The following is a 14,368-nucleotide window of genomic DNA, read 5'->3' on the forward strand; positions in this document are numbered from 1 at the left end:
CTGTACTGCTACTGGTGGCAAGCCAGCTGCACAGGCCTCACTTACAGTGACAGAGGAGCAATTTGCCAACCTTGGGGTAGCCCCCACACAAACTCAAACTCGGGATACAGCAGTTGTGTAGGTGGGTGGCACCCAGGTAACAGGCGAGGAGCATTTAGGTAAGACTAAAATGCACATCAATGTAATGAGGTAACATTTAAACTGTCTTCTACAGAGTCTCTAGATGCATATATCAATGCAAAATGGATTAGTGCGTGGGGTTTTGTAATGCACACAAGTGCACATCTATGGTGAAGGACAGCAAATTATATAATATCATAGTGTGTACTGTACCTGTGCAGAAATGGACCATTCATCTTGTACCAATGCCTAATGTGAATCTGCTGAAAATACCTCTCCCTCACAACTACATAGGCACCTCTGGTATGCACATGGAACAGCAGCCTGAACCCAGTAAGTATGGGGTTTCCCTGTTGTGGCTAACCAGTACCTCAGCCATGCTAAAGTTAATGCATGTGACCATGCACACAACTGTTACACCCAGCCACTTGGCAATATCTGCACGTTCACCTGTGGTGTTGTTTGCTGCATTGCATCATGGTGGTCATGACAGGGGCCTATTTGCAGGAGATATCACATATCTGTAGCATTCCTCACAACCTGTCATTGCAGGGCACCTGGACAAAGACCAACAAAATGGGGGGACAAAGGCCCAAAACTAGGGTCATATTGTAGAAGTCAGTGGTATACAGTGCATATAAATGGTGTACACACCTGTTAGAATGCTAGTTATTATGATATACAAAAATAAGAGCACAGTAGACAAGTTCAGAATACTGCAAACCTTTCATGTGACCTATAACCTGTACAATTCAATTGTAAAGCAAACAAATCCGTTAGACGAACAATAATGACACATAACAATAGTACAACAACCTAGATTCATGTGTGTGCAAAGGCTAAAGCTAGTACTGTGTTGAGGCAGATTTTGAAATAACTATAGCAGTACATCTTATTGGGTACACAACAGCCATCAATTACAGAGACTCTTTGATTAACAGCAACTAACACTCAGCTGTCCTGCCAGAATTATCCTAACATATACCCAGCTGCCTGCTACAGCAACAGCCATGGTTCACATAGAGCTAACGAAGCTGCTAAGGGACCACATGTTTGAGATGTATCAGCCAAGAGAAGGGTAACCAAACATTTCCACAGCATTGCACATGCCATGGAACACAATGCATACAGTCATCAAAAGGTGGTGAAAATATGGGGATACAGTGACATTGCAAAGGAGTGGACATCCAACCAAAGTCTATGAGAATACAAGACCAAAACTGGCAAGGGAGGCTGCCACGAGCCCTACAGCAACAGTGAAGGAGTTGCAGGTATTTCCAGCAAGTACTGGGTATGTACTACATGTCACAACAACCTTCCATGATTTCCATATGTCCTGCCTATAGGGTAGGGTTGGAAAATTAAAAAAGTTCCTCACACCAAACAATATCCAGGCCTGGTGAAGGTCTGAATACAATACTTCAGGTCTCCAAAAAGCAAGTTGGAAATGTGTTATGGTAATATGGGACCACAGTTGTACTCATTGGTCACCATTCTGACAGGTGTGCTTGACACAATATCAACACTGCACATCACCACAACAACATCACCTCCACAGTGAAGCATGGGGATGGCAAGTGTCCTGCTTGAGCTTGCTGTTCACAAGCTGGAACTGGGGCTGTAGCCAAGTTAGAGTGGATTATGAACAGTTCCAAACACTGGTCCCTTGTGGCTTCAGAGCATTTTAATGTCTGCCACATAGCTGTGGATGGTGAGGAATTCCACCTATCCACCCAACAATGGCCTAAACCATGCATCCATATCAACAAGAAGATGGCTTCACCAGAACACATGCAATGTTCTGCATTAGCTAAGTCAGAGCACACACCTACATCCAATAGGATATATGCAGGGCAACCTGAAGAGGGTGGTGCACAGTGGATGTCCTTGCAATCTGACATAGATAGAGGTGTTTTGCAAGGGAGAGTGTGCAAACATTGGCAAGCCAAGATGTGCCATGCTGATACACACCTTCCCAAGAGGACTGCATGCCATGATTAACTCAGAAGTTGCTTTAACAGAGTATTACTTCAAGGGTTTGCACACTCATGCAACCAGCCTATTGTACCTATTTCAGTTACCAGATGTTACCTGTAAGTGGTGTGTATGTTCCTCAATTAGATTGCACAGGTCATATGTCATATGAAATGATGGCAATGTTATGACCTGATTTCCTAGGGTTCATGTGATATATCATGAAAACCTGGCATGTTAACAGGTGTGTGTACACTTACTATATCCACTGTAAGCTTGGGAAGTTGTTTGAGTCACCGGCTTTGTTTTAAAATACATGTACTGCAGGTTATGCAGTCTGCACTTCCAATAAGGGCATTACTTAGTGGCACCAATCCACAGCCCAACACAATAATGTAACAGACATTAACAGGAGTTATGAGGATCAGACCAAACATATGAGCCACACATGTAGACATTCAGCAACACACTGTACAGTTGAGAGGTATGTTCTGTAGGAGTTGCCATAGTGCTATACAGGTGGACAGCAATAATTTGGGTCTATATTATATTCAAAGAACACAGTCAAAAGTTTGCTGATGAGATCCAAATAAGTGTCCGAGTCCAAAATAAGGATATACAATTTATTATGCCGCGACAACCAAAATAAAAACTTGTAACACGTAGATAAAAATGCCAAAGCACATTAACGCTATAACAAATGATAATACGTTTTCATACAAACTTCATCAGATGCAAATACCCCTGACTAAGCAGCATAACCTTATATATGTGGCTGAAATTCTAGAACCAATCTTTATCCAAGAGCAAGTGATTTAAAACCAGTCACATTACATAACTAGGTTTAAAAAAGCATTAAATATTTAATACCAATCAGTCCTTTAAAATCACATGTATATGAATAAATAAATAGCATGAGTACTAATATTTATTATAATAATAAAACTATAGTTTATATGCTTGATATATAATGTTTGCTTGATTAAAACAATTTAAAACAATCAAATAAATAATTGAATTAATAGATAATTAACAGTGGATTAATAAATGTTTTGCTACCATCTATTTGCCATATAGCAAATCACATATATATTAATCAATAAATAGTATGAAGTGCTAAAAAATAAGTTGACATAGTAAAGCTACAATTTATGTATTTGGTATGTGATATTTGCTTAATTAAAACAATTTAAGACAAATAAATAAATAGTTGAATAAATGACAGTGAATTAATGAATGTTTTTCTACCATCTAATGACCGTATGGTAAATTAAAGTTTGGCAGCTCTTAATTTGAAAACTGGAAGAATGGAGAGCATATCATTCAGGCCTGGATTTCTTGTAGCATCCAAAACAATTTGACAATAGAGCTCCCGATATTCGAGTTTGGCCTCCCACATGCCCCCTCTAATTTCTTTGGGCACAGCTTCCAATACAAAAAATAAAAATGATGCTTGTGGACACACTTCTTTATGACGGAAAAGAGCATTGTTTATATTTTCTTTCCTGATTTCATAAAGATGCTCATAAATTTTCATCTTTAATTTTCTTTCCGTCTTACCTATATAGAATGAATTACATTGCTTGCATAGGGCCAAGTAGATGAAACCGCTAGTATTACAATTTGAAAGGCAGTTGCTCTTAATATTTCTGTCCCTACTAACAATTTCTATAGAAGATCCATTGTGTATGTAGGGGCACTGAGAACAAGAACCTCATTTAAAAGTGCTTGCCTTTATATGATTACCTTGTAAAACATACCCACACCCAAACTCGAATAAATTCTTAATATTCCTATCGTTTCTGTATGTAAATTTTAAAGGTTGTTTAAATAAAATGTCCGGATCTGAGAATTCCTTAAATCTTTCCCATTCCGTATTAATGACATACCTGATAATCCATTGATATTGAACATTTAATGCTTTTTTAAAACTAGTTATGTAATGTGATTGATTTTAAATCAATTGCTCTTGGATAAAGAGTGGTTCTAGAATTTCAGACACATATATAAGGTTATGCTGCTTAGTCAGGGGTATTTGCATCTGATGAAGTTTGTATGAAAACGTATTATCACATGTTATAGCGCTAATGTGTTTTAGCGTTTTTATCTACGTGTTATAAGTTTTTATTTTGGTTGTTGTGGCATAATAAATAGTATATCCTTATTTTGGACTCGGACCCTTATTTGGATCTCATCAGCGAACTTTTGACTGTGTTCTTTGTTTTAATTGTTTGCCTACATTTCCATATTTGAATTAATAGTTTATTGTCTATATTATATTCTCGAAAGCCGACAATATCGAAGCTGATATTGTTGACACGAGAATAGTGATAGTGCATAATATCAAACGTGTAAACGGAAAACTCCGTAAGGGGAGATTTCCGTTTACTGCAATGTAGTGTGGTCTTGGAGTTGGTATATTTAAGTAGAGGGGGGTGTGGGGTGCAAGGGGGCTTGCCCTCCTGCTTAATCTCATTAGGGTACTTTTTTCTTACTTTTTTTGTTGTTTTTATAAGTTCAATGTTTGAAGACATTGACCATATGGTGTCGACCATATGGTGTTCGATGTTTTCAACCGTCGATCTTATAATATAGACCCCAATAATTTACATAGGTGCAGTGTTTGCTAGGTGAAGGGCCATCATCTACTAACGCCACTCACATAACCCAGAGGTGTATATTAGTAGTCACGGTAATTGGAAAGGGCTGCACTGCATGATGCTGAGGGTCCATCCAGAGTGTGTATGTTATTGTCTGACTGTGTGTCGCGAATGCTCCCAGTAGGCTAATGTGAGGTCTGTGTAATGCTTTTGAGGCACCTCACCTGTGTATGTGTGTGTGTGTGTGTGTGTGTGTGTGTGTGTGTGTGTGTGTGTGTGTGTGTGTGTGTGTGTGTGTGTGTGTGTGTGTGTGTGTGTGTGTGTGTGTGTGTGTTTGTGTTTACCAGCAAATCTTATAGTGCCAGCAGTAATTTACATATGTTGTTTTTCCCTCACAGGTGGACATGGTGGCTGCAGTCCCTCCTTTTCAGACACTGATGTCAAGAGTCTCTGCAGAATTTGACCATGATGATACTCATATTGAGGCACAGGTGGGGTTGTCAGCAGCTGATACCGTGCCATCAGTTGGAATCCCACTATTGTCAACCCCATCCCCGCATGCAGTCACAATGCCCACACATACCCCATCACCAGTGGCCACAGATAATGGACAATTGGTAGATGGTGGCATGGAACAAGCTACTGTGGTGACTATGGCAAGTGTGGCTGCAGGCACTAGCCATCACCAGAGTGCTGGCGAGGTCCCACACAGGCTGATGGGCAGGGGTGTTCAGAGGAGGATTGCAGCCCGTTATGCCCCTGTTGCAAATATTATGGCAGAAGTCACCAGACGCATGTTTCAGGCTGTCATGGGGGGAAAGGCATGTAATGAACATAATACCAGACATATAAGCAGGGTCATGGATGAGCACATCCCAGGTGTCCGTGGGAATAATAACTCACTGCAGCCATCTGTGGGCATACTAGGGTCATGGATAGTTGGTGGAGTGAGACCTTGGCACTCCCCAACCGTGGAATATCTGTGCCTGAGCACTTGGCAGACACTGGCCAGCAGCCATGTGGCTGTAGGGCAACATCACAATCAGCTGAAGGTCTACGTGGTAGTGCACCATCACATTCCCACACTGGCAGTACCAAGAGCACTACTGAAGGGAGTGTGCTGTCCACGCCATGAGCATGTGATCCTGGCCATTCCCAACAGGGATGCAGATCCAGCAGGCAGCAGTTTCTAGTAGGGAGTAGTACTGCATCTGGACTTGGCCCTGGTGGTGCCAGTGATACGCTTAGCAGGCCCAGTTCCCATGCCAATGGCCAGAGATTGTGAACTGCACACCCTGCCATGTATGGCCCGCAGCTGTCCCAAATACCCCTATGTAGGGCACACACATGGCATCACTGTGTCCATACAAACACACACACATCACCATCAGAAAAGTCACCTAGACACATGCACACACACACACACACACACACACACACACACACACACACGCACACATGCACACACGCACACACGCACACACACACACACACACACACACACACACACACACACACACACACACACACACACACACACACACACACACACACACACACACCACCCTTGCACTGCCCATTTAATGAAAACCCCCAAACACACACACACATGATGTCTACCATGTGGCCCAGCCTAGGCTTCTGGCAAACACACACAACACCCTGTGCATATGATGATACTTGTGCCACATCCATGCCATCCATACCATCGATGGAGGGACATACTTATATGGGTTTGATGCACAAGGTGACATTAGTACAGTGTAGCTATTTAATGCTGTGTAACATGCTGTCATCTGGCATTTGTAATGGATACACATCAGAGTGTGTGTGTGTCTACCTTTTCAGCCATGATGCATTTTTGGTGTTAGTAACACTAAGTGAATGTGTTCTCACATGCTCTATTCTGTTTGTATTCCAGGTGTCTGTGTGTCAGCAGGATGTGGCTCAGCAGACATCACCAATAAGGGATATGGCAGCGTAGTAACATATTGACCACATCATTGTTGGGGTACAGCTGTATCTGCACACATTTCCCAGGTCTGTGTAACAGTTCATGCATGTGTCTCACAGCTTATAGGGCTGAGGGGGTCGTGTCTCAGTCTATGCTGGTTGACATCAGCTCTAGTATAGTGGACAATGGTAAGTGTGGTGGGTGGAACACTTCTCAGATTGCTAACGCCCTCAACCCCAGAGAATATTGTGTCGACAAAACACACAGAGAACACTGCTCACACACACACACACACACACACACACACACACACACACACACACACACACACACACACACACACACACACACGCATGCAAAGGACCACAGTTGCCAGTGTTGTGGTACCACACTATTATGCAGTTATTGCAGGTGGCACAGGACTACTAATGTGATGAGTGTTACATGGTAACTGTAAGGTGAATAACATCACTTGGCCTTGTGGGGTATGGCAATGGTGGTTGTTCTGGTTGTGGGAGTACTCATAGTAGTGTTGCATACAAGTCTACACACTCACAACCATTGATATAGACAGTAATGCATGTACAGACACACAAACACACACATACACACACACACACACACACACACACACACACACACACACACACACACACACACACACACACACACACACACACACACACTTGCCACTACTGACATTAGCAGACCAACCTATCTTGTTATTCATATCATACTATTCCATACTATTGCACAGGGCTTATAGGGCTGAAGAGTGTCTACAGGTACAACTATGGTTGATGTGAACAGTGGACTTCATACAGTAGACTTAGGAATGTGTACTGTGTGTACCATGGCATAAAATATCAATCCATACCCATCCAATGGACGTCATTCGCACAAAAACACACACAAACAAGATACTGTTCTCTCATACACATTTGCCAGGACTGGGAGTAGAATTCCTACCTATCTATTTATTGTTAATACATTGTTACACATTTATCACACACACCATGGGGTTTATGGGGTGCCACTTGTCCAAAGGTAGCTCTAAGGCGAGGGACATCACCAGGTCTTGCAAATAATAATAGGTGAAGTACTGGGTGAGAGAGGCCACAAAATACTGTAACCTACACATATACATACAATAATACACACACACACACACACACACACACACATACACACACACACACACACACACACACACACACACACACACACACACACACACACACATACACACACACATGCACACACATTTTCCAGGACTCATATTAGAACCTCTAGCTATGTGGTTATTGGTATTATAGTGTAATGCAGTTACCACACACACTATAGAGCTTATAGTTTGTGGAGTGTCCCAAGGTATCTATATAGTGAATAACATTTACAGCACTTGTAAGGTATGGCAATGGTAGTTGTACTGGGTGAGACAGTCCACCAACTATTTTCACCCACATCTTTGCACACTCACAAACACTTTCAGACACACTAATGCATGCACACATATTTGATCCATGGGTTCAAAGAGTCATAGGTATGTATGTGGCAAATTGTCATGGAGGCTTTACAAGGCTAGCCCATGGGAATACAGTGGCATCATGCCAACTGACTATACTCCCCAGTGTGTCTACTGAGTATAATCACTGGAGTGATCCCCAGGATGGGTATTCTATTCCCCATCCACTCCTCCTGATTTCTCTGGAAGAGGGTCAGTGATGTGCTTGGCTTGACAAGTATGTGGCATCTATTACATGGCATGGCCAGTCTCTGAGTTGTGAAGATGTCCCTCCAGCCTGTCCTGTTGATTGTGAGGATGGGGTTGAGGTATCTGGGGCATGTTAAGTGGACAGATTGATGTCTTAGATGTTGCATTAATGACAGGGTTGGGTCAGACATGGCTGTGTATGTCAGGCAGAGATCGCACTTAAGTAGCCAATATGAGACAGAGATTCATTGCAGTTGTTGGAGTCTGATCATATGGGGCAAGTGTGTAGTATTTAAGATCCTCTTTGTGAGGTACATTTGCAGCATCTCCTGTTGTTACTGGTGTCCAGTAGGGTACGTGGCAAATGGGTCATAGTACACATTGATTTGCCTACTGTGGGGTGTGTACAGGGAAACACTGTCCTTTTACTTCCCGGATTCAACACCCTGAATCAGGAGAAGTGACACATGGAATGACGTTCGGAGGACAGTGGCACTGTGGTGGTCACCATACAGCTCACTGTCAACCTGTGTTCTCAGTTCCATTATACCAACATCAGTGTTCAGTGGACTACCATCAATGTATTACTTTATGGGAACCATGCTGTACCCAAATAAGATGGCAGCACATCATCTGGCATTGGGCTTATGTTTAGGGTTCTGATAACAGTTATAGGTCTCAGAGAGGACTTTGTGAAATATGTCAACCTCACGTGAGGGTGTAATAATAGCACCCACCTTGTAGTCATCTGCAAACATTGTCAGCCAGGGTGCCTTTGAATTGGGCTGGTCCTCAGAGGTGTGGATCCCAAACATGAGAAACCCAGGTCTACAACCTGTAGGACTCCATTCATGACTGTTCAGCAGCATGACATAGAGTCCGCTGCTTTCACACTGTGGGTTCTATCTGTGAGCGAGTTTGCAGGCCACCTATTGATGTAGGTGTGGCAGCCTACCTGACTATGTTTGTGTATGATTCCTGAGTGGTAGTTATATCCAAAGATTAGATGAGCAGCCTATCTTGTTAAGTATTCCATACTGTCACATAGTTACTGCACATGGCACAATGCTTATAGGGCTGCAGAGTGTCTACAGATCCCTCTACAGTGGATGACAACTGTAGGCCTTGTAATGTGGACACTGGGACATGTTCTGGGTGGGCAACAGCAAAACGTAGCAAAACCGACCCACCAATAGTATGGTTCTCACACAAACAGAACAAGCCCCCCACAGACAGGATGCTGTACACACACACACACAAACACACACACACACACACACACACACACACACACACACACACACACACACACACACACACACACACACACACACACACACACACACACACACACACACACACACACACACACACACTTCTATATTTGCCGGGACTGAGATTAGAACTTTTACCTAACTAGTTATTTGTACTATAGTGTTACACAGTTATAACACATGCCATAGAGCTTAAGGGACTGAAGCCTGACGAAAGGCACTTCTAAGGTGACTGATATTTGTAGGACTGCTAAAGTAGGGGGAGAGTGTAATGGGTTTGAATGGACCCAAAAGCTTTTACTTGTAAACACACACACACACACACACACACACACACACACACACACGCACACACACACACACACACACACACACACACACACACTTTTACATTTGCCAGGACTGAGATTAGAACTCTTACCTAGCTAGTGTTACACAGTTATCACACATATCACAAAGCTTATGGGGCTGATGCGTGATGAAAGGGACTTCTAAGGTGACTGATATCTGCAGGACTGCTAAAGCAGGTGAAGAGGAAATACACTGGTTTTGAATGGACCCAAAAGCTTTAACTTGTAAACACACACACACACACACACACACACACACACACACACACACACACACACACACACACACACACACACTTTTACATTTGCCAGGACTGAGATTAGAACTTCTACCTAACTAGTTATTTGTACTATACTGTTACACAGTTATGGCATGCACCACCGAGCTTATAGGGCTGAGGCCTGATGAAAGGGACTTTTATGGTGACAGACATCTTCAGGACTGCTAAAGTAGGGCAATGGGAAGTGCACTGGGTGGGGAAAGCCTGTTCATTCCTAGATCCTACTGACATTTCTCTAAGTGTATGAACATGGCCAGTGTGACCTTCTATAGTAAATGTGGGACTCCATTCCAGGGATTGTTGTACTCCAGTCCTGTTTGATTTGTGCTACAGCCATACCTCTCAACCTGTTGCTGCAAGACATCTGGAGTTAACCTATCAAAAATGAGGAGACAGTGGGCCATACAGCGAATGTGACTATTTCTCTCAGTAATGTATGGGTTGCTAGGGTTACAGGGCTTGTTTTAGCAGACATCTTCCATATATGTAGTTTGACACTGTCATGTATTGTTTCAGTACCTCATGACATACCTCCTCAGATCGTCACAGTGATTTAACAGAGGAATACAGGATGAATGATGCACACACCAGGATTATGGGCTAAATGGTATGCATTCTTGCACAATCCCGCCTATTGAGAGGTGTGCCTGCAATCCATTGACTGCTGGTGCTGTGGAAATGGTCTAGCACCTTGGTGATATAGTACAGTAGTGGAATCTCTGTGCATTTCTGTTCTGGCTTGGTCTGATTTCCAGTCCTTGGTTGGATAATATAAGTCAGACAGGATCAGGGTGAAAGGCAGACTCCGGATAGATTTGTGGGGGATAAGATATGTGGGGTGGTGTCCTGGGTCAGATATGTTTGTCTATAGCTACCAGTACTTTGCATAGGAATTTTTTCAAAGGTTGACTGCACTTGGAGGGTCTTGTGTGTGTCAGACTGTTTGACCAGACTGGAGGTGTGTGTTTATCTCACATATATGTATGGGCTACCTCATTTTGCTTGGATGGCCACATTTTGGAGTCAGGATGTTGCATAGGATGAGTGATCAGGGAAAGGTGTATTACTCCCCATGGCTGTGGGCCAGGGTTCTATGGGTGCAGATATCTCACTATCTTCCAGGGTTAGGACTGCCTGAAATGAGTGCATTCCCATGTTTAGACTCCTAGCCCTGCCTGTCAACTTTACAGAGTATCACAGAATGTCCACATCCATGACTCATATATCTTGTTGGTTACCCAAGCAAGTGTGGTTTTCAAGGAAAAGTGTTTTCCAAGTCATTCAGGGTTGAAGTCAGATATTACTGACAGTTGACGTTGCAGTTTCAGACTTCATACCCATCAAGCATTCCATGCTACTACAATCATTTCATCAACTTTATAACATTATTAGAGCAGTATTTCAAAGGTGTCCTTCTCTTTGGACCTTTTTCACCCCATTATTCATGGCTTTGTCCAGATTTCTGGCTCTCTGACCCTGGCAGGTTTACTCCTAGCAGTTAGCAGAATGGCCTTTCTTTGCATTTTGTACACTGAGTTATGTTGGTGTTATGGACCCCATGACACTCCCTAACAGGGCACTGTGGGTGAGGCAAGGGCATTTGCCACAGGTCTGTAGGTCATGTGTGACAGATGCAGGCCATCTATAGCAAGGCAGTGCATTCTGATGATCATATGTTCTCAGGCTGCTGGCAGTGGACAACCCTGGGTGGTACCAGTAAGCTGACTGTGGGTGTTACTGACAATTGCTTTCTGTTTGTGTTGAGCCATCACTCTAGTTGATGGCTGGATGCTGCTTAAGGCTATGGACATGTTACTGCATTTCTATGGGACTATGGGGGGGTGACACATCTGTTTACAATACACATTAATAGAGACTCTGTTGATATTTGCTTAACATTTTGGCCCCATTTAGCATAGTGGTGTCTCCTATTTTTGAGACTATAAGCATGACAGTATCAACCACAAGTCAGATTGTTCTGGCATAAACATTTGTAGTTTCAGGCTTCTTACCTTTCAAGTCCTTACTGCCACTACTACACCTGTTGTGATATCACTGTTTGTAAAAGTCTGTAGGTGGGGATTTCATGGATGTCGCCATGTGGGGGCCTTTGCCAGACATTTCCATATTGTTTTCTACAGCCGATCTGCTGGGTGAGGCTGGGGGTTGGTATAGGACCCCCACTTTGACATTCATGCATGGGACCTATGATCCCCCAGTTATTTTGCTCATCACATATACTGCAATGGTATTTGTCAACTAGGGTGGTACTGCATGGTGTGGGTAGGGCAGTAATGGGGATACACTTCCTGCTGTCCCACAGAGCTGTCAGTTGTCTGCTGCTATCCCAGTAAGCCACCCCATTCCCTTCCATGCTTGAATCAATACCATAGATATGCTATCAGAACATTCCACTCCATTCATTTATTTTATTAAGGAGACTGACTCACCTTGTGCCTGAGGCTGTTGTGAGGATGGTGTTCAAGGGCTGACTGTCGGATGAGTCTCAGTCTGAGTTGGTTGTCAGCATTATCCTTCTCACTGCCCTCAGTCTTTAGCATATACTGATAGATCAGAGCAACAGCAGTCTCTAACATGTTTTGTTAGATTTGTCAGTTTAAAATTCTCCTGAATGTGTACACCAGTGGTGTAGAGTTGCTGGGAAAAATCAGACTGAAAGATGTTTGCATAGTTTATAGTAGTGTGCTGGGCTGCTGCCTGTGTAATTGGCTGATTCTGATCCATTCCACCTGCCAGCTATGGTAGTTCTTCTTGACTGCCTTCCTTCTGCTGTTTCCCCTTCCCATTTTCTCCCTGTTTAAGCCCTGATGCATGTCGCACATTCCTGGTTCTCAAATGTAAACAGTTCTGCTATTCCCTGTGGTTTCTTTTGTTTTGTTTGTTAGTTTTAGGCCTGGTGCATGCTGTGCACACCAGTTTAGTGAAAGTAAACACTTTTTAGCAGAACTGACTCTCCCTGGATATGAACACGCTCTGCTTTTCATGGAATAAGACAATATAGCCTCAGACACACCCCCTTCCTTAGCTGTGCTTAGCTAAGGGCAAACATGGGCCACTGGGCTCCAATGTGCGTACAGCAAGCATGACACACAGCTTTTTCATGTTAGCTGCTCTTACTGTCTACACGTTGGTGTTAGAGCACCTACACGGTTAGGTGCAGTCTGACACTTAGAAGAAATTTGTGATTCAGTATAAATACCCTCATTTGTATACACCACTGCCTTACTACATCGTTACGACACTTAGGCTGGACCTTTCCCTTTAGCAACTACTATTCCCTGGGATTTTCATTCTGCATTTCATTGACTATAATGGCAAAATGTAGATTTCTGTAAAAATTGATTCCCCCCCTTTTTTTTTATTTTTGGCATGATCCCATTTGCGCGCCGCTGCACTATGCTTAAATGGCTGAGATCGGACAAAAAAAAGTTTTATTTTAAAAAATTAACAGTATTTTTCATGCCATTGGCATGCCTACTAAATATAATACATGCTTTCTTTCAAGCTGTCATCCCCCCATTTTCTCATTTGCAGAAATGTATTCAGCTAGTAAAAGAATACATTTCTGCAGGTTATAATATTCCTGCATTTTCACCAGCAAATGAGGTAATTAGCATAAGGCAGTGGTATCCATGCAGGAATAGTGTATGAGCACTCGTGCACGTCCCAGGAGCCCTTTGCTGAATGGCTCAGCGGCCATGCTCCATGCAGCAGCTGCTGCTGTACTATTCCTACACTCCATGTAGGGTTTAATGAATCCCAGGGACTGTCTTAAAATTTTCCACAAGACTGTAATGCCCTTTCTGGTTTTGTTATGTATAAAATAATATCATCTGCAAATATAGCCAGCTTTTCCTGACTACCATGCCAATTATATCCTTCAATTTCTGAGTCCCTTATTGTCTTTGCCAGTGGTTCTAAGTATAATGCAAACAACAAAGGGGAAGCCGGACAGTCCTGCCTGGTTCCTCTACTCAAGCAAAAGTTATTGGAGAGGACCCCACCCACTTTAATTCATGCCTCTAATCCCTTACATATTCTTCTAATCAACCTTATAATTGTATCAGGGATAGCAAATGC

Source organism: Protopterus annectens, chromosome 3.part1 (genome assembly GCF_019279795.1).
Source record: "Protopterus annectens isolate FY-2018-M chromosome 3.part1, PAN1.0, whole genome shotgun sequence".
In the NCBI taxonomy this organism is placed as follows: domain Eukaryota; kingdom Metazoa; phylum Chordata; order Ceratodontiformes; family Protopteridae; genus Protopterus; species Protopterus annectens.